The sequence below is a fragment of the Giraffa tippelskirchi genome, chromosome 2, assembly GCF_054371585.1.
Source record: "Giraffa tippelskirchi isolate mGirTip1 chromosome 2, T2T-mGirTip1v1.2.pri, whole genome shotgun sequence".
Lineage (NCBI taxonomy): Eukaryota > Metazoa > Chordata > Mammalia > Artiodactyla > Giraffidae > Giraffa > Giraffa tippelskirchi.
Window position 1 is genome coordinate 53,385,061 of NC_137276.1, and position 24,736 is coordinate 53,409,796.

Here is a 24,736-nt window from a genome sequence, read left to right on the forward strand (position 1 = left end):
ACCTGGATTAACAGGCAAACTTGGCCTTGGAGTACAGGATAAAGCAGAGCAAAGGTTAATAGAGTTTTGCCAAGACAACACACTGATCATAGCAACAAACCTCTTCCAACAACACAAGAGAAGAATCTACACATGGACATCACTAGATGGTCAATACCAAAATCAGATTGATTATATTCTTTGCAGCCAAAGATAGAGAAGCTCTATATCTATATAGTCAGCAAAAACAAGACTGGGAACTGACTGTGGCTCAGATCATGAACTCCGTTATTGCCAATTCAGACTTATTGAAGAAAGTATGGAAAACCATTAGACCATTCAGGTATGATCTAAAGCAAATCCCTATGACTGTACAGCGGAAGTGACAAATAGATTCAAAGGATTAGATCTGATAGACAGAGTGCGTGAAGAACTATGGACAGAGGTTCGTGACATTGTACAAGAGGCAGGGATCAAGATCATCTTCAAGAAAAAGAAATGCAAAAGGCAAAATGGTTGTCTGAGGAGGCCTTACAAATAGCTGTAAAAGAAGAGAAGCCAAAGGCAAATGGAGAAAAGGAAAGATATTCCCGTTTGAATGCAGAGTTCCAGAGAATAGCAAGGAGAGATAAGAAAGCCTGTAAAAGAAAAGAAGCCAAAGGCAATGGAGAAAAGGAAAGATATTCCCATTTGAATGCAGAGTTCCAGAGAATAGCAAGGAGAGATAAGAAAGCCTTCCTCAGTGATCAGTGCAAAGAAATAGAGGAAAACAATAGAATGTGAAAGACCAGAGATCTCCTCAAGAAAATTAGACATAATAATGGAACATTTCATGCAAAGACAAGCACAATAAAGGACAGAAATGGTATGGACCTAACAGAAGTAGAAGATATTAAGAAGAGGTGGCAAGAATACACAGAAGAACTGTACAAAAAAGATCTTCATGACCCAGATAATCACGATGGTGTGATCACTCACCTAGAGCCAGACATCCTGGAATGTGAAGTCAAGTGGGCCTTAGGAAGCATCACTACGAACAAAGCTTATAGAAGTGATGGAATTCCAGGTGAGCTAATTCAGATCCTAAAAGATGATGCTGTTAAACTGCTTTACTCAACAGGCCAGCAAATTTGGAAAACTCAGCAGTGGCCACAGGACTGGAAAAGGTCAGTTTTCATTCCAATCCCAAAGAAAGGCAATGCCAAAGAATGCTCAAGCTATTGCACAATTGCACTCATCTCACATGCTAGCAAAGTAACGCTCAAAATTCTCCAAGCCAGGCTTCAACAGTATGTGAACCGTGAACTTCCAGATGTTCAAGCTGGATTTAGAAAAGGCAGAGGAACCAGAGATGAAATTACCAACATCAGTTGCATCATCAAAAAAGTGAGAGAATTCCAGAAAAAACATCTTCTGCCTATTGACTATGCCAAAGCCTTTGACTTTGTGGATTTCAATAAACTGTAGAAAATCTCTTAAAGAGATGGGAATACCAGACCACCTTACTTGCCTCCTGAGAAACCTGTATGCGGGTCAATAAGCAACAGGTAGAACTGGACATGGAACAACAGACTGGTTCCAAATTGGGAAAGGAGTACGTCAAGGCTATATATTGTCACCCTGCTTATTTAACTTATATGCAGAGTACATCATGAGAAACGCTGGGCTGGAAGAAGCACAAGCTGGAATCAAGATTGTTGGAAATAATATCAATAACCTCAGATATGCAGATGATACCACCCTTATGGCAGAAAGCGAAGAAGAACTAAAGAGCCTCTTGGTGAAAGTGAAAGAGGAGAGTGAAAAAGGTGGCCTAAAACTCAACATTCAGAAAACTAAGATCATGGCATCTGGTCCCATCACTTCATGGTAGATAGATGGGGAAACAATGGAAACAGTGACAGACTTTATTTTGGGGGGCTCCAAAAGGACTGCAGATGGTGACTGTAGTCAAGAAATTAAAAGACGCTTACTCCTTGGAAGGAGAGCTCTAATCACTCGAGACAGCATATTAAAAAGCAGAGACATTACTTTGCCAACAAAGGTCCGTCTAGTCAAAGCTATGGTTCTTCCAGTAGTCATGTGTGGATGTGAGAGTTGAACTGTAAAGAAAGCTGATCACAGAAGAATTGATGCTTTTGAGCTGTGGTGTTGAAGAAGACTCTTGAGAGTCCCTTGGACAACATGGAGATCCAAGAATTCCATCCTAAAGGAAATCAGTCCTGAATATTCATTGGAAGGACTGATTTTGAAGCTGAAACTCCAATATTTTGGCCACCTCATGCGAAAAACTGACTCATTCAAAAAGCCCCTGATGCTGGGGAAGATTGAGGGTGGGAGGAGAAGGGGACAACAGAGGATGAGATTTTTGGATGGCATCACTGACTCAATGGACATGAGTTTGAGTAAACTCGGGGAGTTGGTGATGGACAGGGAAGCCTGGCATGCTGTAGTCCATGGGGTCACAAGGAGTCGGACACGCCTGAGTGACTGAACTGAACTGAACTAAAGGTCTAATGAGGCACCAGATTTCCTAGTCTCATATTAGTAATGCTCAGCCTCACCCCACCCCACACCTGGTATTAACAGAAGTTGAGTGGAGCACCTAGACTTCTACCTCAACTTGGCAGCTACTAAATCATGCACTCCCTGCCCCCACTACAGCAGTGTCAGGCAAAGTCAACTGAAAACAGAGGTTTAACTAAGACCAAAAAATCTCATAGCACCCCAAACATCCAGATTTCAACTGAAGTCACTTGTCATACCAAGAACCAAGAAAATCCCAAACTGAATGAAAATACGCAGTAACATCAAGATGGCAGAGACTGACTTATCAGACAAGGGTTGTAACCAGCCATCATAAAAATACTTCAGTGAGCAATTATGAACAAGCTTCAAAAAAAAATAAAAATAAAAATGAAGGAAACAGACAGTCTTGGCAAATAAATAGAAGATACAAAGAATCATCAAGTAGAAATATCACTGCTACTATTATGCATAGCAGTATCATTTCCTTAGTTATGATTAATCTCTCCTTACCTCTGTTCTGATAGTACTTAGTGCTTCTATTTGCATATTAGTTATTTTCCACCTTAAGCTATTTTGCTTTCTTAAATTGTCTTCTCTCACATTAGACTTTAAACACTGACTTTGCCTAAAGACAATACATATTAAGTTCTTCAGCATCTAGCACAGGTCTTAATCCACATAGTAACTTAATGAATGATAAGCTAAATTGATGGTATGGTTAGGTAATGACTAACTTTACCCACCTTAGGAAAATATGCTTGGAAATTATAATAAATAGAAATCATTTCATCTCCAGATCACTGTTATGAACATAATTCTGTCTTCCAGGTTTCCAAGATCAAGGTCAAACTATAATTGGGGGGACTGAGGTACTGAGGGGAGAAGGAGTTAGCGAGATGGTGTCAAAATTTTGTTTTCTGAGGGAAGCTTTAACTATTCCTAGAAGGAACGCCTTTCTCAGAGGAAAAGGATGACACCCAATATCCTTGTTCACAAGAGAAAGAAGCAATGCTGCCTGCAGAAGGGGCAGGGTCTTTGAGAGACACAACAGGGGGCTGGGCTCTATTCTGGGGAGGTTCCAAAATGAGACTGAGTCTAGTGCTCATAAGACCTCAACTCAAAGAAGGAAACAGAAGAATGAAGCAAGAACAACAGGAGATGAGACAGGAGGACAAGGGAAAAAGAGTGAAGACTGAGATGGAAGGACAGGCTCAGAGGAACGGCAGTGACTGGGTTCAGGAAGAAGACAACCAAGTGCTGAGCTCCTCATGGCTCAGACGTTTCTCTTTAGCCCCAAGACTCACTGTGTGTATTTTGCCAAGCTGAGCCATAGTTACAAGATGACACACAGTGATACCTGCTACTCCCTTTTGAGTCATGCCTACCACTTGGGATTCTCCCTTTGATTCCAGTTGCATAAGTAAAAAATAAACAAATAATTGCAATTCCAGTTAGAACACTGATTTGGTTGAAACCAACACCCTTTGTCATTCTTTTTAAAAATTTTTCACTAGCATTTACTGAGTAGCAGCAACTTTGGACTTAATGTAGAACTGGGTTCTGAGGGATTCCAAGTTTATGAAAAACCCTTTAGGAGCCCCCAGCTTGAGCAATAGGAGAATATCTAGGAAGTATAGCGATACCTTGAAAAGAAAGGTAAGAATTCCAAAAGTTACCTTAAAAAATGATAGAAATATAGGTATATTTAATTACTATATGTCTTAATAGAAAATTACATGGTTATTAAAGTCCAAAAATAAAAGATAGATTGAGGAAATATTTGTAGCATAAATATATGACAATTGTATATGATGAAACCTGGTCCAAACTTACAACAGAAAGATAACTGTCCAATAGAAACATGAATAAAAGACATAAAGAAGAAATTCATAGAAGGAAAAATGCAAACAAATATGTTGAGATACTTGACCTCACTAGGAATAAAAAAACTGCAAGATAAAATAATCTTTCTCTATGTTTATCTAGACCTGAGCAATCATAGGTCAAGTATGATCAAACTGAGGTATCTGGGCTTCCCTAGTGGCTCAGATGGTAAAGAATCTGCCTGCAGTGCAGGAGACCCAGGTTTCATCCCAGGGTCAGGAAGATCACCTGGAGAAAGAAGGGCACCCCACTCCAGTATTCTTGCCTGGAGACTCCCATGGACAGAGGAGCCTGGTGGGCTACAGTCCATGGGGGTCACATAGAGTCAGACACAACTGAAGCGACTTATCACGCACATTGCACATCAGGAGAGCTCTTTTAAAGACTCTCTGGGAGCTTTCCTGGTGGCTCAAGGGTAGAGAACCTGCCAGTGATGCAGGAGATGAGGGTTTGATCCCTGGGCGGGAAAGATCCCCTGCAGAAGGAAATGGCAACCCACTCCAGTATTCTTGCTGGGAAAATTCCATGGACAGAGGAGCCTGGCGGGCTGCAGGCCATGGGGTCACAAAGAGTCAGACATGACTGAGCTACTGAGCATGCACACATGCATGGGTTTTCTGGTCTATTTGCTTCCAGCCAGTTCACGAAGCAGCAGCTTCAGCCAGAGATCTTGTCAGGTCATATTATGCAAGGGACAAGGTCTGGCGAAACAGGCCCCCTGGTGGCAGGTACAGGTGTCCATTGCTCTCCACCACAGTTATTCAGGCTTCCCCTCACCACACACACACACACACACACACACACACTGTCTCAGTAAGTCACAAGCACAAGCCTAGGAGCTAGAGACACCTCAAAACGACTCTTGCAAGGCAGTGCTGCAGGACATCATCATTATACCAGGCAGAGAATGTGGAATTAGAGCCATTTGAAAAAAACGTGGATGGAGTTGTATGTATAGGGTGTGGAGAAGGTGGTCAGGATGGTCCTGCACCTCAGTATTACCCTCTTTCCCACATCCTAGCCTAGTCTCTGTGTAGAGAGGGGATCATCTTTTTCAACTGCAAGCCTGCAGGTTATTTTACCCCCACTTGATTTAGAGTACAGGCTTCAGACAGTCTTTCTGACTGAGGCCTCTCTCCTTCTCCTTGATTTAGATCAAAGGAAGCAGCTCACTTCCTTGGAGTGTCTGTGGTAGCTAACTAGTCTCTAAATTGGCCTGTCTGTAAGCCATACGTCCACATATTCTCATCCTCACATAGTCCTCTCCCCTAGAGTTGTGATCTCTCCCCTGTGTGTGAGCTGACTAAATGTATAACCCACAGAGCCCTCAGATGATTGCCGATTCAACCACCATCAAAATGCAGCATGACTAACTCTAAGTAAGAACCACCAAGCTGGGCCCTGGGTTCTGTAGACAACCTACAGAACCATGACTATGCTATGCTTAGTCGCTCAGTTGTGTCCAACTCTTTGTGACCCCTTGGACTGTTGCCTGCTAGGCTCCTCTGTCCATGGGGATTCTCCAGGCAGGAATACTGAAGTGGGTTGCCATGCCCTCCTCCAGGGGATCTTCCCAACCCAGGGATTGAACCCAGGTCTCCCATATTGCAGGTAGATTCTTTACCAGCTGAGCTATAACAGAACAATAACAGATCATTATAAATATGTTTTAAGCCACTGAGTTTTGGAGTTGTTTGTAACATATATTAGACAATCAGAACAGATCTTATTAAAGGCAGGGAGAAGTGGTCAACCTCAACATCTTGATTTTTTTCCCCAAGATCCCTACTGCTATACTTTTGAAAGATGAGTGGTCTGAATCTCAAAAGCCAATACAGGACAATTCAACCAGTTAATTCATTACTGCAAAACAAGATGTGCTAATCCCTCTGCCAGAAATAGAAAGTTTTCCACCCACTGCCCTTCTCAATATGTCAATTCAGCCAACTCCACATCAGTGCTTGACACTTTCAACTCCGGCTTCCTGGTGCCAAACTCCACATTTGATTTTTTCAATTGAACGGAAGAGAAGATTCATTCCAAAAGGGCTTAAGTACAGAGAAAATGTATTGATTTACATGATTTAAAAGGCCAGACATTTTTCTGGCTCCAGGACGTCTCCCAACATATTCCCTCTGCTTCCTCAGGATCTATGTCCCCTTCAAGTCCTTATCTTCAAGTCTAAAGCTCTCAGTAGTTTACACTTCCCCTCATGGCTTTAGCAGTTACAAGTTTCACATAATTACAAGGACTCAATTTAAATCCTAGCCCTAGTTTCTACTAACCTGTGACCTTGGCAGGTAAAAAGCTCTGGCTTTAACTTTTTCTTCTGTAAATGGAGACAATAATCATAATATATCCTCTTAGAGTTTTAAGTATTAAATGAGTGAATATACATAAAGCACTTAAAACTGTGTTCACCATTGAGTAAGAGCCCAAAAAGAATTAGTGCTATTATTATTGTTATTAATAATACTATTAATACTTGTAGCAGTAGTAGTAGCATTAGTAACATTCTTTATCAACATACAAATGCAGTAGAGAGGAAAGAGTTTATTTTCCAGCAAGTGTCCCATGAGGTTTACTGGCCCCCTTTGAGTTTCCTGAACCCATCCCTCAAAGGTGGGAGATATCTATTGACTCAAGGTGCTCAAACTGATACTTGGAGCAAGGATGGGGTAAGTCCTACAAGGCTGGGAAAGAGGACCTCTGCCAGTAATGAGAAAAGGGGTCATGGATTTCAGGGATCCAGGAGACATCCGCAATGAAGAGAAACTGTCAGTACTCAGGCGTCACTGCCATATTGCAGAGCCTGTAATAGGGAAGAGTCAATTTCTGACTCTTCCATGCTAGATCAGTTTCTTTAGCCACTGTTGTTATTATAATCACACATAATGGCCTGTCTCAGGGAATCCTCTCTGGCTGACTGCTAAGCTCAAGTGCCTTTGTTCAGAACTCACTCCACCTGTAGATGGCAGGAAGAAGAAATTAACACATTCACCTGCCTGAGGCTCGCCATTTTAGGAGATACTTGCAAGATTATATAGCCTTTTTACTTTGCTTCCTCACTCCTCTCATCTCTGATCCATAAAGGAACCTGACATCCAGACCCCAACAAGATGGTTATTTTGAGATGTTAGTCTGCTATCTTCTCAATCAGCTGGCTTTCTGAATAAAGTTGTATTCCCTGCCTTAACACTTCATCTCTTGGATCACTGGCCTATTGTGCAGCAAGCAGAGAGTGCCCAAATTTGGTAATAAGCCCACTTTAGCAGAGATGGGACATTGATGGGGAAGCAAGGGAGTCTGTTGCTTCTACCGCCCTCTCACTGGCTTCTTCCCAGACCTTCATAGACTGAGGGAGGGGTCCTTTCATTCTGAGCTCTCTCTCACACACATCCACACATATCCTCCATGTAGGGCCTTCCCTAGGGTGAAGAAGGAGCTTGCCCAAGTACTAAATTCTCTGAGTGTCAGACTTCAAGCCTTTCCAACTTAAGGAAATTATTTTCATAGCAGGTCCAGGTGAATTTGCATTTTTCAGAGCAAGACTGGTTCATGTCATCTGTAGCCCACAAATCCCGTCCCTATGGTGCGGGGAGAAAATGCCACACTACGAATGATACATGTTGTTTCTTGGTCTCAATGAAACATTTGTCTTTCTTGCACATAATTAATTGTTAATTGAAAATATGATGAATTATAGCTGCCTATAATTAATTTACTAAGAGACTTATGTGAAATATGACTCTGAGCCTTTCTCAAGACTTATTTTTGTTTTAGCAAGCAGAGACAGAAGTGGATCTTATGTAGATTCTTTTGTAGCCTGCTGTGTTCTAAGCATGACAGATTGGTAGGGTGGGGCAGGTTTGGGCTTAGGCGTGGATAGTAGCATAATAAAGGGTAGCCTTTCTGAGAACAGCACCTAGCATTTGGGTTATCCGTCTTTCTCAGTGCAAGAGTGAATGACTCTTCAATTCTGAAGGATTTAGCCATCTGTTTGGGCAACCATGAAGGCCCTGGTAGGAGCAAAGAACTTGCCTCAGGTCCCAGACAGAAGTCTTCAACTGGGTTATCTTCAGATTAGAGAAAGAAGTATCCCATGAAAATGAAACTGTTAGTCACTCAGTCATGTCTGACTCTTTGTGACCCCATGGACTGTAGCCCCTCAGGCTCCTCTGTCCAAGGAATTCTCCAGGGTATCCCAGGGGTCAGGGCCAATCTGATCTTCTCTGAATGTCAGGTTGGGGTGGGAAAGTAGCTTATCTTTTGACTGTGAGTTACCTGAAAAGGGGCTCCACTTTGGTCTAGATGGACTGCAGAGAGCAGAATGCCCCTGAAGATAACTGCCCCACTCAGTCCTGACCCTCGAGGTCTTGTGAGTCTATTCTATAACATCTCACAAAGGGCTCTCAGAGGGATAATCACTCACTATTCCTAGGGCATCCTGGCCAGACAGCTGCTCACCTCTGCCTGGACTACCTCTACTGGCACAGAGGCAACAATCTTCCCTAGAAGCCTACTTTACCCTCAGAATTTCCAAACTGGGAGTTAGCTGTGCCAAGGTTCAGGGAGGAAACCATCTATTTTTCACCATAGTTTGTTACTAGCAGTATAATTAAAATTTCATTTTTTTAAGCTATCAATATCTCTCCCCCCCTCCCCCACCAGTGTTGTTTGAACGTTGATTAAGTCCTTCATTTAGGAAGCTTTATTTTCGAAGCCATGTGAACGGTCTGTTCCATTCACAAGTCACTTTCTCCCCAGGCTCACTGTTCTTACACCTCCACCTCTCTAACCTGAAAGCCCATTTCAGGTCTCGCATCCATCCCTCATCCATACCAGCTGCTCTCTGTCTGTCCCCAGCACTCCTGTCTCCACTGCCCCATCCTTACCTCTTCTGTACTACTGTCACATCCTCCTTCTCCCTCCACACACATTCTCTTCTCATCCCCAGTCTTCTTCACACACTCACTTCACCCTCCCCACCACTCTGCCCTGTCCTAGCCTTACACCCTACTCTCTTCCTCATGGTAGCCCTTTCCCCTCCCCCCTCCCTCCTCATACTTTCTTCCTCATCCTCCCATGTGTCTTGTGCGAAGCAATCTCCATCCATATAGATCCTATCATGTCACCTCACCTGGAATGCTTTTATTCTTCATTGTCTAAATAGAGATAAGGGGACTTCCCTGGTGGTCCAGTGATTAAGACCCTACCTTCCATTGCAGGTGGTGCAGGTTTAATACCTAGTCGGGGGAAACCTAAGATCCCACATGCCCCAGGGCCAAAAATCAAAACATAAAACAGGAGCAGTATTGTTACAAATTTAATAAAGACTAATTTTTTTTTTTTAACAGATAGAGGTAGCTACTCTTCAGTCCCATTCTACCCAGAGTTTTCTCTACCTAAATGTCTAAAGCTTGTAAACTGGGTCCTACCCTTTCATCAGTAGCTATGTAAGGAAACAAGTAACATCTCTATCTGTGAGGGATGTGGGAAGATCCTGGACAATTTTTGCCCTCCTAAAGACCATCTTTCCAGGTGATCCCTGGGACACATGGGAGGCAGATAAAGATGCATATGTCATCCTTCAGTATCATTACAGTCCTCAGAATAGCTGAAGGATGAAGAATGAATTTTTGTGGTAAAAGAACATCCTGAGGATTCTTTGTTTTATTTCGTTTTTGAGAGAAATTGACTGTTTGCCATGATTACCTTCCTAAGCTTCCCAGGTAGCTCTAGTTGTAAAGAACCCACCTGCCTAATGCAGGAGACTTAAGAGACGTGGGTCTGACCTCTGAGTTGGGAAGATCCCTTGGAGGAGGGCAACGCAACTCACTCCAGTATTCATGCCTGGAGAATCCCATGTACAGAGGAGCCTGGCGGTCACATGGGGTCACAAAGGTCAGACACGACTGAAGTGACTTGGCACACACAGGCACCTTCCTAAGCAGGGAAGCATTCCAGACAGCAATAATCATGTTCACACAAAGCACAAGAATTACAATATTTCCACCATGCAAAAGTCAGAAGCAAGAGGAAGGGTATGGGTGAGAAAAATCTAAGCCAGGTGGCTTAAAATAAGGAGAAATGATAAGAAGTTTTGAAGACTTTTGGTTAAAAATGATGGCTGACAGCAACTCCAGATACAATTTCTTCCAACCTCTCACTAACATACAGATGAGGATACAGGGAAAACATGAAAATATAACATGGTGAATGAAGTCAGGCACACTTAGAGAAAACTAGTCTTTAATTTTGATGTAGATAAAGCTGACTTAGGAAAATCCTACTAAGGTTTTCATCAAAAGAAGCTCCACTTTAATGTTATTAAATACAAAAGAGGGAGGGGGAGAGGGTGGGATGGATTGGGAGTGACATATATACACCACTGTGAATAAAATAGATCACTAATGAGAACCTCAACAGTGGCCACAGGACTGGAAAAGGTCAGTTTTCGTTCCAATCCCAAAGAAAGGCAATGCCAAAGAATGCTCAAACTATTGCACAATTGCACTCATCTCACATGCAAGTAAAGTAATGCTCAAAATTCTCCAAGCCAGGCTTCAGCAATACATGAACCGTGAACTTCCAGATGTTCAAGCTGGTTTTTGAAATGGCAGAGGAACCAGAGATCAAATTGCCAATATCCGCTGGATCATCGAAAAAGCAAGAGAGTTCCAGAAAAACATCTATTTCTGCTTTATTGACTATGCCGAAAGCCTTTGACTGTGTGGATCACAATAAACTGTGGAAAATTCTGAAAGAGATAGGACTACCAGACCATCTGACCTGTCTCTTGAGAAACCTGTATGCAGGTCAGGAAGCAACAGTTAGAACTGGACATGGAACAACAGACTGCTTCCAAATAGAAAAAGGAGTACATCAAGGTTATATATTGTCACCCTGCTTATTTAACTTATATGCAGAGTACATCATGAGAAACGCTGGGCTGGAAGAAACACAAGCTGGAATCAAGTTGCGGGGAGAAATATCAATAACCTCAGATATGCGGATGACACCACCCTTATGGCAGAAAGTGAAGAAGAACTAAAGAGCCTCTTGATGAAAGTGAAAGAGGAGAGTGAAAAAGTTGGCTTAAAGCTCATCATTCAGAAAACTAAGATCATGGCATCTGGTCCCATCACTCCATGGGAAATAGATGGGGAAACAGTGGAAACAGTGTCACACTTTATTTTGGGGGGCTCCAAAATCACTGCTGATGGTGATTGCAGCCATAAAATTAAAAGACGCTTACTCCTTGGAAGGAAGGTTATGGCCAACCTAGACAGCATATTTAAAAGCAGAGACATTACTTTGCCAACAAAGGTCCATCTAGTCAAGACTATGGTTTTTCCAGTAGTCATGTATGGATGTGAGAGTTGGACGGTGAAGAAAGCTGAGCGCCGCAGAATTGATGCTTTTGAACTGTGGTATTGGAGAAGACTCTTGAGAGTCCCTTGGACTGCAAGGAGATCCAATCAATCCATCCTAAAGGAGATCAGTCCTGTGTGTTCATTGGAAGGACTGATGTTGAAGCTGAAACTCCAATACTTTGGCCACCTCATGCGAAGAGTTGACTCATTAGAAAAGACCCTAATGCTGGGTAGGATTGGGGGCAGGAGGAGAAGGGGACGAAGACGATGAGATGGTTGGATGGCATCACCGACTCGATGGACATGGGTTTGGATGGACTCCGGGAGTTGGTGATGGACAGGGAGGCCTGGCGTCCTGCAGTTCATGGGGTCGCAAAGAGTCGGACATGACTGAGAGACTGAACTGAATGAGAACCTGCTGTATAGCATGGGGAACTCTACTCAGTGCTCTATGGTGACCTAAATGGGAAGGAAGTCCAAAAAAGAGGGGATATATGTATATGTATGGCTAATTCATTTCATTGTACAGCAGAAACTAACAGTAATACTGTAAAGTAATGATACTCCAGTAAAATTTTTAAAAATAAATAAATAAAAGTAAGACAATATTGTATTTTATGGCATTTGATGGCATGGAAGCATGTAAATTATCATATGTGAAACGAATCACTAGTCCAGGTTCAATGCATGATACAGGGTGCTCGGGGCTGGTGCACTGGGATGACCCGGAGGGATGGGATGGGGAGGGAGGTGGAAGGGGGGTTCTGGAAGGGGAAAACATGTACTCCCATGGTGGATTCATGTCAATGTATGGCAAAACAAATACAACATTGTAAAGTTAAAAAATAGAAAATAAACTAATTTTTAAAAAAAAGTAAGACAATACTGCATTTTAAAAAAAACTGAAGAAAGAAAAGGAGTGCCTTCTCCACCACTTGTTGTTTGAGTCAGAGACCTGAGTACAGCCAAAAACTGGGAAACAAATCAACTTTTTCCACCAGAAAATGGTGCTCTGTAAAACAGACTGAACACTGATCCAATTTTTCTTCACCCAGACAGGTATTTTTAATATTGAGGTAAAAATGCCTATTCTAAGAAAATAGTGAAGCAAAACTATAGCTAAAGTAAGCTGATATTGCCAGTGCTTTGCAGAAATGTGGTGCCTATAAGTGAAGTGTTGTCAATAAGGGCTGAAATTCAAAAGATACTGTAATCAGAGATTATTGAGACTGTAGTCTTCATTGCCTCCTTGCACATGGCACTGAAGCTTGGAAAAATGAATTCATTCAGTAAAGAAAAGAAATGCCAGATGCAAATACTGTCATGGGTATCTGAATCTCATCCTGGCCATAGATCTAAGATGGGGATTCAGGGTACTCATCATCCAAAGTTTGTTACTATTAAGTGTCACTTGAGAGACACTCAGAAGACAATGAATTATATGGAAATGTTCTAATTTCCAGGATCACTGTCACCTAACTTTTTTCAGACTCTGCTGCTGGAAACAGAGCATTGCCTACTTGTGATATCCACACTTCCCAGCTTGAATGCACCTCTGGTAGGCCCTCCCCTTAACTCCTTGAGTGATGAAATGCATGGAATTTGTCTTTCACCTGTTAAGGCTATGGGGTGTAGACTGTAGACTGTTGGGAGCACCACAGGGAACAAAAGTTTTTCCATCTCAAAGGTTATCTCCTACTGTGTAACCTACAGAAGAGAAAGGGTATCAGAATAGAAACATCCCACCTAGCTCAAGCAGAGGAGCTGAACCTGCATGTTGGATATACAGGGTTCCATGTCTACTCTGCTCTTAAAGCCAACAGAACTTGTGACCAAGTTCTATAGATAACAAGGAAGAAAGATGAAACACCTGAAATAAGAAAAGAAACAAGAGAATTACAATATGAAGACTGTTGTTTTTTTAAAAGGGTCTCATTACCATCTGCCCCGGCAGCAGCTCTAGAAGAGATGTGCAACATCACTGATGGTCACATTAGTAAATCATGAGAAACCAATTTCTCTCCAAATCTGGGGGCAAGGGTTAGCACCTACAACTGGAGCAAGAAGAAACAGTGCCACAGAGTGACCATGTGGTAAAGAAAAGGGATGAAAGAGCTTCAGACCCTGGAGGGACTACATGACTTAAATGGGACGACTTCCCAGTGGGAAGCCAAATTGGATCCCTGAAAGGGAAAGAAGCAAGGCACTTGGGAATCACCTTTACCACTACCATATTTAGAGTTTTTCTCCCCATTTATACTTATTCATATAATGATACACTTAGAGTAGTCTGAATTGCAGTGAGAAAGAAGGAAGGGGAGCATTTTTCCTTCTAGAAATGAATGAGGGGAACTCCAGTACCAGGCTCCTTGGGTGGAGAAACCAACACTGATCCTTTGGCCAAAGTCATGAACTTCCATCTCCATCTGACTGGACAGGCAAGAAAGAAGAGATGTGGGAATACAGAAGGACTCAGTCTGGAGATAGCTGCACCCTGGAACCCCAGTCTCAGTTACCTCTGATGCTGTATCCCTGCCCTTGAGAGCCCTCTGTGTTTTGGGTTTTTTTTTTAACTTTTTATTTTATGTTATAGTTGATTAACAGTGCTGTGTTGTTCCAGGTATACAGCAAAGTGATTCAGATTATACCTATATATGTACAGACAGCCCTCTGTTGTGATGCCCAGTCATGAGGATTTTTAGAATCGTGTCATGTGTCACCAGTGTCATGGCTGTTAATTGGATGCAATGATTCTCAACCCTGATTGAATATCAGAATCACCTGTGAAGTTGTAAAAACAAACAACAACAACAAAACCCCTCAGATCAATTAAATTGGAATCTCTGCCGTGGGGACCCCAGTACCAATATTTTTATAAAGCTACTAATGTGCATGGGAAAAGCTCTTTGAGTGTTAACCTCTCCCAGTCAGCCTGTTTTGGTCTCCTAGCCTGTCCCATAGAAGCCTTTGTTAAGCCCATTTTCACTTGACAAATGCTCATAAGAGTAAGTTTTTGAATTTTGGATTCTAATTGCCACTTAACCTATAGCCCCTTAGTATTCTTTCTTATTGTTACTCATTATTATTTGGATATTAGCCCAAATTACTGCCCCATGTAATTCTTCTATGTTAACATAATCCATTCTATCTTCTGTGCATTTATAAATTTAGCCAAAGAGCAGAGCATAAATCTCTCTCTCTGTCACACGCACACACGCACACACACACACACACACACACACACATGTGTGTGTGTCTGACTTTCTTTCTGATTTGCCTCAGTTTTCTTGGGAGACCAACCAAACCCAGAGCCACTAGCAAAATATGTAAGGAAAAGAACTAAGGCAATCTGAAAGAATTGGAGATATGACAAAATTAATTAAGGATGTGTAGGTTGTAATTTACCAATCTGTCAAGAATTCGTTAAAGTGCAATTTAAACTGCAGTTAGCAGGACCTGTAACTACAACCTAGAAAATCTGTTTTGTTTTGTTTTTTTTCTTTTCTGTTTTAAAAATCTTAATCTGTTACATGTACTGATTCATTAGTTGTGGTTTCTTTTGCCATGAACACTCAAGTCACTTGTAGTGAAATCAATAAATCTCAGATTTATTTTCATTTTTTCCTCCTACCTGTCCAGGTCTGTCCAGATATGTGCTCAGTAGAATCATGGAGCCTCAAAGACATCCATGCCCTAATGCCTGGAACCTGTGAATATGTCACCTTACAGGGCAAAGGGACTTTGTCTATGATTATGGAAAGGAACTTGATATAAAAAAAAGATTATCCTGTCTGATCTGGGTGTGCCAAATCTAATCTCCCAAGACCTCAGAGATGTTAAAGGAAGGAAGAAAGAGGGAGAGTCAGAAAGTAGCTATGTGAGAAAGAGGTGCTGACTTTTGAGAAGGAGGAAGCAGGCCACAGGCAAGGAGTACAGTACCCTCTGGGTGAGGATGGCCCTCAGTTTACAAGCAGTAAGAAAATAGGGCTTGGATCCTGCAACTGCAAAGTACTGAATTCTGCCAACAACCCAAATGAAGGAGGACACACTGTGTGTGTGTGTTAGTGTGGTGAGTCATGTCTGATGCTTTGCGATCCTTTGGACTATAGCCCACCAGGATCCTCTTTCGTGGGATTTATCAAACAAGAATACTGGAGTGGGTTGCTATTTCCTTCTCCAGGGGATCTTTCAGCCCAGTGATGGAACTCACATCTCCTGTGTCTCCTGGATTGAAGGCAGATTCTTTACCCACTGAGCCATAGACAAAGACCCACAAGGACACAGATTCTTCCCTACAGTCTCCAGAAACTAACTCAACTAACTGTTACAAATTTGTGGCAATATGTTACAGTAGCAATAGAAAATGAATACAAGAGTGAACTCTAAGGTGCCTTGCAAATTTGTAGCATGGACTACAAAGCCTACAACTGATACACCAGAGTTAACACTGAATTCTACTTTTTTTTCCCATCTCCCCCATTTCTTACCCTTAAGGATGTAGAGTGTTTTCTCTGGCTAAAAAAATTAATAAAATTCTCTGGCTCTTATCAAAACCAAGTCAAGGAATGTATCATCAACTAAAAATGCTAGTTCACTTCAGTTGCTCAGTCATGTCCGACTCTTTGCGACCCCCATGGACTGCAGCACACCAGGCTTCCCTGTCCATCACCAACTCCCAGAGCTTGCTCAGACTCATGTCTATCAAGTCGGTGATGCCATCCAACCATCTCATCCTCTGTCATCCCCTTCTCCTCCTGCCTTCAACTTTTCCCAGCATCAGGGTCTTTTCTAATGAGTCCATTCTTCACATCAGGTGGCCAAAGTATTGCAGTTTCAGCTTCAGCATCAGTCTTTCCAATGAATATTCAGGACTGATTTCCTTTAGGATTGGCTGGTTTGATCTCCTTGCAGTCCCAGCAATTCTCAAGACTCTTATCCAAAACCACAGTTCAAAAGCATCAATTCTTCGGCACTCAGCTTTCTTTATAGTCCAACTCTCACATTGATACATGACTACTGGAAAAACCATAGATATGACAAGACTGACCTTTGTCAGCAAAGTCATGTCTCTGCTTTATAATAAGCTGTCTAGGTTGGTCATAGCTTTTCTTCCAAGGAGCAAGTGTCTTTTGATTTCATGGCTGCAGTCACCATCTGCAGTGATTTTGGAACCCAAGAAAATAAAGTCTCTCACTGTTTTCATTGTTTCCCCATCTATTTGCCATGAAGTGATGGGACCAGATGCCATGATCTTAGTTTTTTGAATGCTGAGCTTTAAGCCAACTTTTTCACTCTCCTCTTTTACTTTCATCAAGAGGCTCTTTAGTTCTTCGCTTTCTGCCATAAGGGTGGTATCATCTGTATGTCTGAGGTTATTGATATTTCTCCTGGCAATCTTGATTCCAGCTTGTATTTCATCCAGTCCAGCATTTTTCATGATATACTCTGCATATAAGTTAAATAAGCAAGGTGACAATATACAGCCTTGACATACTCCTTTCCCAATTTGGAACCATTCTGTTGTTCCATATCTGGTTCTAACTGTTGCTTCTTGATCTGCATACAGATTTCTCAGAAGGCAGGTAAGGTCATCTGGTATGCCCATCTCTTGAAGAATTTTCCACAGTTTGTTGTGAGCTACACAGTCAAAGGCTTTGGCATAGTCAATAAAGCAGAAGTAGATGTTTTCCTGGAACTCTCTTGCTTTTTCTATGATCCAACGGATGTTGGAAATTTGGGTGGTAAAAACATCCCTGACTTAATTTTCAGTCTTATTTCTCTTCCTTGAAACGTATTAGCAGGGCAAGTGGGCAGTTCTGTGAAAAGACAGTGACCTGGTCACTTAGGAGAGAGTGTGTATGCCCACATAGGGTTTTCCCTGGGGTTTGGAGCAAATATCAAGAAAACTCACCCTTGAAAGTGAAGGAAGAGAAGGAGCAAATATTGATTTATTTGTGAGTCATCAGACTTATTTTACAAAGGTCCAGGTACTATGCAAAGTGTCTTATGCATATTATCATCTTTAATCTATACAGCACTCATAGAAAACAAGGAAGACCATGTTCATTCTACAACAGAGGAAATGAGACTCAGGAAGATACAGTAATTTCCTAAAGGCCAAATGGAGAATAAGATAATCTGCCTGTTTTCAAAGTAGTCAAGGATGAAAGTCATGGTGTATTCAATTTAAAAATAATAATAAAACAAAACTCTCCCTGATGCATATCAAGGAGTATCCAGAATCTTTATCCTCAATTTATGGACAAAAAAATGCCTCTCTGGAGTACCATGTTTACTTGCTGAGCAGACAACCAGCCACTGGTAAACACAAGTTTACCACTACTGTGAGTGAACACTATTTAAGGTCACCTACTGTACAACAGTGGTAAAAAATCTGCCTGTAATGCAGGAGACCCTGGTTCAATCCCTGGGTCGGGAAGATCTCCTGGAGAAAGAAATGACAAATCACTTCAGTATTCTTGCCAAGAAAATCCCATGGACAGAGGAGCCTGGTGAGCTACTGTCCATGGGATCAAAAAAGAGTCAGACACGACTGAGCACATACACTTTGTATGCCAAGCAGAAGACTAGGTTACTTACATCTGTTATTCTTTATTCTTACAATAATTTTTCTTCTTCAAGTAATCTCTTAATTTTCCAAAAGAGGAAACTGAAATTCACAAAGGACAAGGTATATTCCCAAAGTCAATGAACTAATAAACAGCAAAGCCAGAATTTTGATCCTTATCTGGCTGATCCAAGCACATATTATCTCCAGGATTCCACAGGGTCTAGCTTCTGAGCCTAGCTCGTGTGAACTTCCTTCTCTGAAGCTCTCAATTCTGGGAGAACTGACAGATTCAAAAGCTTTTGCCCACATCTTCCTGAGGACCACACCGAAATTCAACCATCTTGCAAAATCTCATTTGAAATTATCAGGCAATTAAGATTACTTATCTTTCCTTCCACAAGATGGGGGAAAAAACTATGCTCTTGAAATTTCTAGGGAGAACTGAGAGAAAAGGAAATGGGCCAACCCATTAGGTGATTATTGCAGTCATTGCGTTGACTAAGCATAACTGATGGAAGCTTCAAACTGAGTTGAAGCCAACTTTAATACCATAATCTGAGTTTTCCAATACATACTGCAGGTGTTTGCCTTCTTTGAATACAAGGGAAATATTTATTATGTAACTGTATAAAACATGTAGCATTCTGTTTCCAGAACCAAGAGTTCTTACTGCCAAATACTAAGATCCACTAATTGATACACTGTGGGTTTTGGCCAGCCACTGTCTTATTTCCATAATGTCAGTTGGTGGTTTAGTACATTTTATTTTTTTATGGTTTGCTTGCATCGTTCATTCTGGGTACAGAGCCAATTCACCCACTAGAGCATTCAGTGTGAATTGCTGGCCACCAAGTTGTGACATTGCAGCTTCTGTGTAGATTTCAGAAAAAGAGAGGCCAATTATTTTGTGATACTAATTTGCATTATATTTGCCTGTTACTGCTTTTTAAAAGGAGAAAGAATCAAAATATAGGAATATAGGTGGATTCAACTTATGAGCAAATTCCTAAGCAACAATCCTTCAACAGAGGACCAGGGGTGGAAACTGAAATATGAGTAAGAGAATGAACCCCTTTAGCAAGTCAAGTGGTTCAGATGTTATTTACTAGCAAGGGTAACAGGTTGTGTTGGATTTTAGAAAACTGGAAATTCTTTGTGGCAGTTCTATTTGTTCATCTTAGTGTGATATTGCTTAGTAATATTTCTGTTCCCCAAAGTTCATTGCCTGTGGGCAAGTATAAACTGTACCTAAGCTTAGTCAGTGTTCATTGATGATTTGTACATGTGGGCATTCTTCTTCAAGTTGCCCAAGATCACTTCTCTGAAGGACACAGAATAATCAAATGACCAGAATCATCATCCATTCTGAGTCAAGATTTTTAAAATGTTATCCTTGATGTGATAAGATTTATGGAATTCATGAAAGCTCTGGTCTTCTCAAAAATTAGTGTTTATCAGCAAGGTAATCAACATGATGATATAAGCTCTGAAAGTATATCTGTATTATCAACATGATTCAGAGGGAAAAGTCATATCCAGTGAAATTGACATTTTTGGTGGAATTGAGTGCAATCTGCAGTGTGTTTGTTTTTTTGTATGATAACCTTGGCTTGTTCTGACAGTTTAGAAAATAAATCTTCATTATATCTCCTGAAGATCAGGCACCCATCTGTCAGTTCATTATAGCAGTTGTAGAAAAAACATTTGGAAACGATGATTAAACAAAAAGTAATTCTTGGCTAGAGGGAACTCCCCAACTGCAGACAAACAGAATGAATTGCACCTTGGAAAACATAGGATTTGGAAGGAATTCAGAACCCTGCTAGAAAAGAAATCAACCTCCTTACAGTCAGAACAGCATCACTAAGACAGTACATGCTTAAGAAGAGTGAACAGCTGCCAAGTTTGGAGGAACAATAACCAGAGATGTAGGCATGGCATTCACAGGTGTATTGACAATGATCCTTAAAAAGTATATGGCAGCTGAAAAAGAATGGGCGGTGCTGGCTGTTGAGAAACAAAAGCCAGAGTGAGAGAGTATTGAGGGCCTGTCCTTTCCTAGAACCTGAGTTGTTGAAGGTGGACGGAGACTTATGCTCAAGATCTCCTGCACCCTGAATAAAAGGAAACCATTCTAATAGCCATATATTGCTTCTGCTTCTCAAGCACCCAGCTTCTCTTCTTCTGAGGAGTGCCTAGAATTTTCCTTTGTGAAATCATCCTTCCCCTTGTCTTTGAATATATATTGGCTTAGGCTCACCTCACTTCAGGTCCAAGGATGGGTATGTGGCCCTAATCCATACAATTAGGATACCAGAGTCAGAGGTGGAGATGGTGTGATTAACCACCGCCAGAGGTAACCATGGAAAGACCGTAAGTAGATATAAATAGAAACTCCCTAAGCTCTGTCGTTTACTACAGAGAAGGGTTGCTTAGTGCTAGTATAGCAAGAATTTGAGGATTTTAAAATTATGCTTGGATCATTGCTTGCTGAATAACATAGTTATTGCCTTGGATCATAGTAAAAGTCTTTTCTGGGTGTTGAAGTGGCTGGATGAGTAAAAGACATGTGGTCTTCTGACCTTGTGAACATCTCTTCCATAGAGGTTGCTAAAACTTTAAGTTTGCCTATAAGCAAAACAAGGTCACCAGCGAGCCGTATCCACACCCTTGCATCCTCATTCTCATCATATATGATTTTTGCCTCACTTACAGGATGCTTTGGAGGTAAAGCAAATAAGGTACATTTGAATTGAGTCCAAATTGGATTTATTGCCATGAACTCTAGCCAGGTTTTGTAGCTGAACCTAGAAGAACCTGATTATACTAGAACCAATCAGAGGTGACCCATGGACGTTGAGAGAAGTAGCTGAAAGGAAGAGGAGGAACCCCTATTTTGTTATTTTTACAGCTATAAAATTACTATAATAGGGGAAAGGGAACAGAGGAGGGATAATTAGGAGTATGGGATTAACAGATACAAACTATTATACATAAAATAGATAAGTAACAAGGGCATACTATATAGCACAAGGAACTATATTTAATATCTTGTAACAACCTATAATGGAAAATAATCTGAAATTTATATCTGAATCACTTTGCTGCACACCTAAAACTAACACAATATTGTAAATCAACTAAATTGCCAATACAAAAATAAAGTTACTCTTCTAAAACTGTTGGGAGAAATCTTGGCACCATACCAGGAGATACTGCCTAAGAATGGAAATCAAAGAAAAGCAGTAAAAGATAGAGGACAGATCCTGATGACATCATTTAATCCTATACCTAAATCTAGCTATTTTTTGATTCTTTGTTTATAAGCCAAGATTTTACTTCCTGCTTAAGTTAGTTTGGGTTCAGATTCTTTTCATTTTCAACCAAAAGAGGGGTCCTAATTTACTGTGGTACATGGACAGTATTTTGAAGGCTTTTCTTGAAGATTCTAGGGATCAAGATTTCCAGCTGTATCAATTAGGTACCTATTGTTCCTCAGCTCTAATAGTATCCCTCACCTATTCTGTGAGTCTAGAACTGGGAACCTGCAGACTACATTCCCCTAAATCCTTTGCAAATTATCTTCCTCTTAGCTTTGGCCAATGGGAGGCAGTGGCAGGAGATTAGAAAGTAGGTAGAGGGAAGAAAAGACTCTTCCAGCTTCCATTTCTGATTACAGGAGCAGACAGCTATGGCTCCACCTTCCAGCATCGTTTTGCACTCCTGGCTCTGGCCACTCTCAGTGGTGCCATCCAGCAGCTGTACTGCTCTGTCTTGGTGGTTGGAGCACTGACACAAGGTCTCCCACCATAAGTCTGAACACTGGAAGCATGGCAACCTCCCGTACACCTAAATTCCAGCCCTGCTGGAGCTCCTCTTCAAGCTACTAGTGCAGTTCTGGAGTCCTCACTACTTCTCTTTAATGTCCCTAGACCTAGACATGTGAGCTAAATGTATGCTTTTGCATTAAGTCACCAAATATTTGGGACCAGGTTTTCTAGCCCTACAGTAGTCATAGACACTGTTACAACTTACATAACTAATTTAAACCTCCTTAATAACGTGCAGTCTTCTGTCTTCTCCTAAGGGACACTAATATACCAAGTAATCCTGTCAACATGAGGGGCACAGTGGGACTTGATGATCTCCAAGAAGGTTATTAATGTTAGTAGGTACATGGTTCTCCCAGGGACAGACCAGATGGCTAGTTACTATTCTGGTGACTGGTTCCCTACCTGATAATTCCTTGGGAATATAATCCCTCAGCAATGTGTGCTTGCCTCTCAGTGAAGACATGGTTACCCATGATTAAATCATTTATTAGTCAACATCCACTCCAAGTAACTTACTCTGAGATACTCTCCCAAATATGGAACAAGAATTGTACTGTATATTATTAATAACACCGTACAACTATTCATGTTGTACAAACTTCAGCAAAATCCACCGTTCTAATGACCTACTACTGCACAACAGCCTACCCTAAAACTTAGTGGCCTGAGACAAAAATGATCTTGTTATGCCCTCAGATTCTATGGGTCAGATATCTGGATCAGGCAGAGCAGGGATGGCCTGCTTGTCTCTGCTCCACAAGGTCTGGGGCCCCAGCTCAAAGACTCTACTGGGTGAGGCTGATTCAAACAGCTGAGCTGGTATCACCTAGAGACTCTTCACTCATCAGTCTGGAAAGTTGGTTCAAATAGAGCACCTACATGTAAGCCCTCCCTCACAGCAGTCTAAGGATTGTTGTTCACTTGCCCAGTCATGTCTCACTCCTTGCAACCCCATGGACTGCAGCACGCCAGGCCTCCCTGTAGTTAGGTAGTTGGAATTATTACCTGGAGCTCAGAATCCCAAGAGTGAATATTACAGAAAATAAGGCAGAAGCTGAATGGCCTTCATGAACTAACCTTGGAAGTCACACAGAATGCCTTCTGCCATACCCTCTTGGTTGAAGCAGTCACAAGCCGTTCAGATTTAAGGGCACAGGACATATACCCACCTCTATGGTTAGACAAAGAAGATGTATCCTGGTATTAAAATCACCATGCTCACCATTGTCTTGGGAAAATGGAATGCATATAAAGTTAGCCTCTCTTTATTGTCATCTTTGTTGCAGCATCACTAACATGCAGACTCTGAATTAGCTGTGGGTCCAGGAGTCCCTAGGATAACCTAAGGAGGACACCAAATTTATTGGTTCCCATATTTGTGGATAGTTTCACTGATCGTATGGTACCTCTGAAAACACAGCTAGAGTCAATGAGGCAATGGAGACATTTCAAGCCTACATGAAAAACTGTTTTCACGAATTATAATTAAGTTGCATCTTCACATTGTATGATCTTTTTTAAAATCTCATCATGGCTTACTTCCTTACACCCCCAAAATGATACACATTTCACAATATGGAGCAGGGTCATAATCAGATGAGATGAATGGAGAAAGGAAAAAAAAAAGCAACACTCACCTCTGATTGTGAAATGGGGTCCTGAGGAGGGGTTTTGTGAAATGATAATAACCTCCTGGAGTCCCTTGTAACCTAAGGAAGCAGCCCATCCATTCTAGAAAAAAAATTCACATGATGAATTCTTCATGTATCTGGGTGCTCCTGCCAAGGGTAGTACTCAGATCTAGACATATCCTTCACAACACCCAGCATCCACACATTAGAGATTTAAACAAACAGTAAGCTTGCATAAACCCCACACGTTAAATAAAGGGATGGGAAAGAATCTCAGCTCTATCTAGCTCTGCTTGTGTCACAATAGAAACCATAAATGAATCTAAAAATGAAAGAGGTTATGGATTATCATCACATGGCACCATCCGTGCATAATAAAATGTCCGCTGTTCAAAGTCTATCCATAGAGACAAAGGGGTTGTGCGTAAAGGCCAAAGCAGTTTGGAATATCTGCTGACTTCAGACCTGTCCCTATTAACTCATGCTTATAATGCTATTGCTGATCCCAATTCTAATTTAGTTTCCCCTCTTTAAGTCCTTTCAACACAGTCATTATGGAATTTTGATTACCTTTTGAGCTCCCCTTTGCTTCTCAAATCCAGTTATTTTCACATCGCAATCATGACCACCGCCTAGATATTCTGAGCAGAATTCAGACTTCCCCCAAGGTTTTGTAGCATGCATCGCATTTGCAACTTTGACCTCAAACTAATACATTTTCAAAAGCACAACTGCCTTATTTGATCCCACGGCCTTCCATTCCCTGGCTTGGTTGTAATGAATGCCCTCAATGATACACTTCATCCCACCTCTTCCTTCTTACACACCCTCTGGATGGTGGTCAGAGGAGGTTAGACAGCACCAGAATTGGATGGAGAAAAACTAGAATCTAAAGAATTTCAGCTGGAGATGCCCAAGAAGCACTTGGAGGTG

At 41.4% G+C, this 24,736-nt stretch overlaps 1 long non-coding RNA gene across 1 annotated transcript in view; it reads right to left on the minus strand.

Annotated features, from left to right (window-relative positions):
* LOC145534964 (uncharacterized) overlaps nucleotides 1-24,736 on the minus strand; it is a 110,153-nt gene that overhangs the window by 82,928 nt on the left and 2,489 nt on the right. The window contains exon 2 of the long non-coding RNA XR_014075137.1: nucleotides 23,810-23,903. This is a non-coding gene — a long non-coding RNA (uncharacterized LOC145534964). The remainder of the gene's footprint in view (nucleotides 1-23,809; nucleotides 23,904-24,736) is intronic.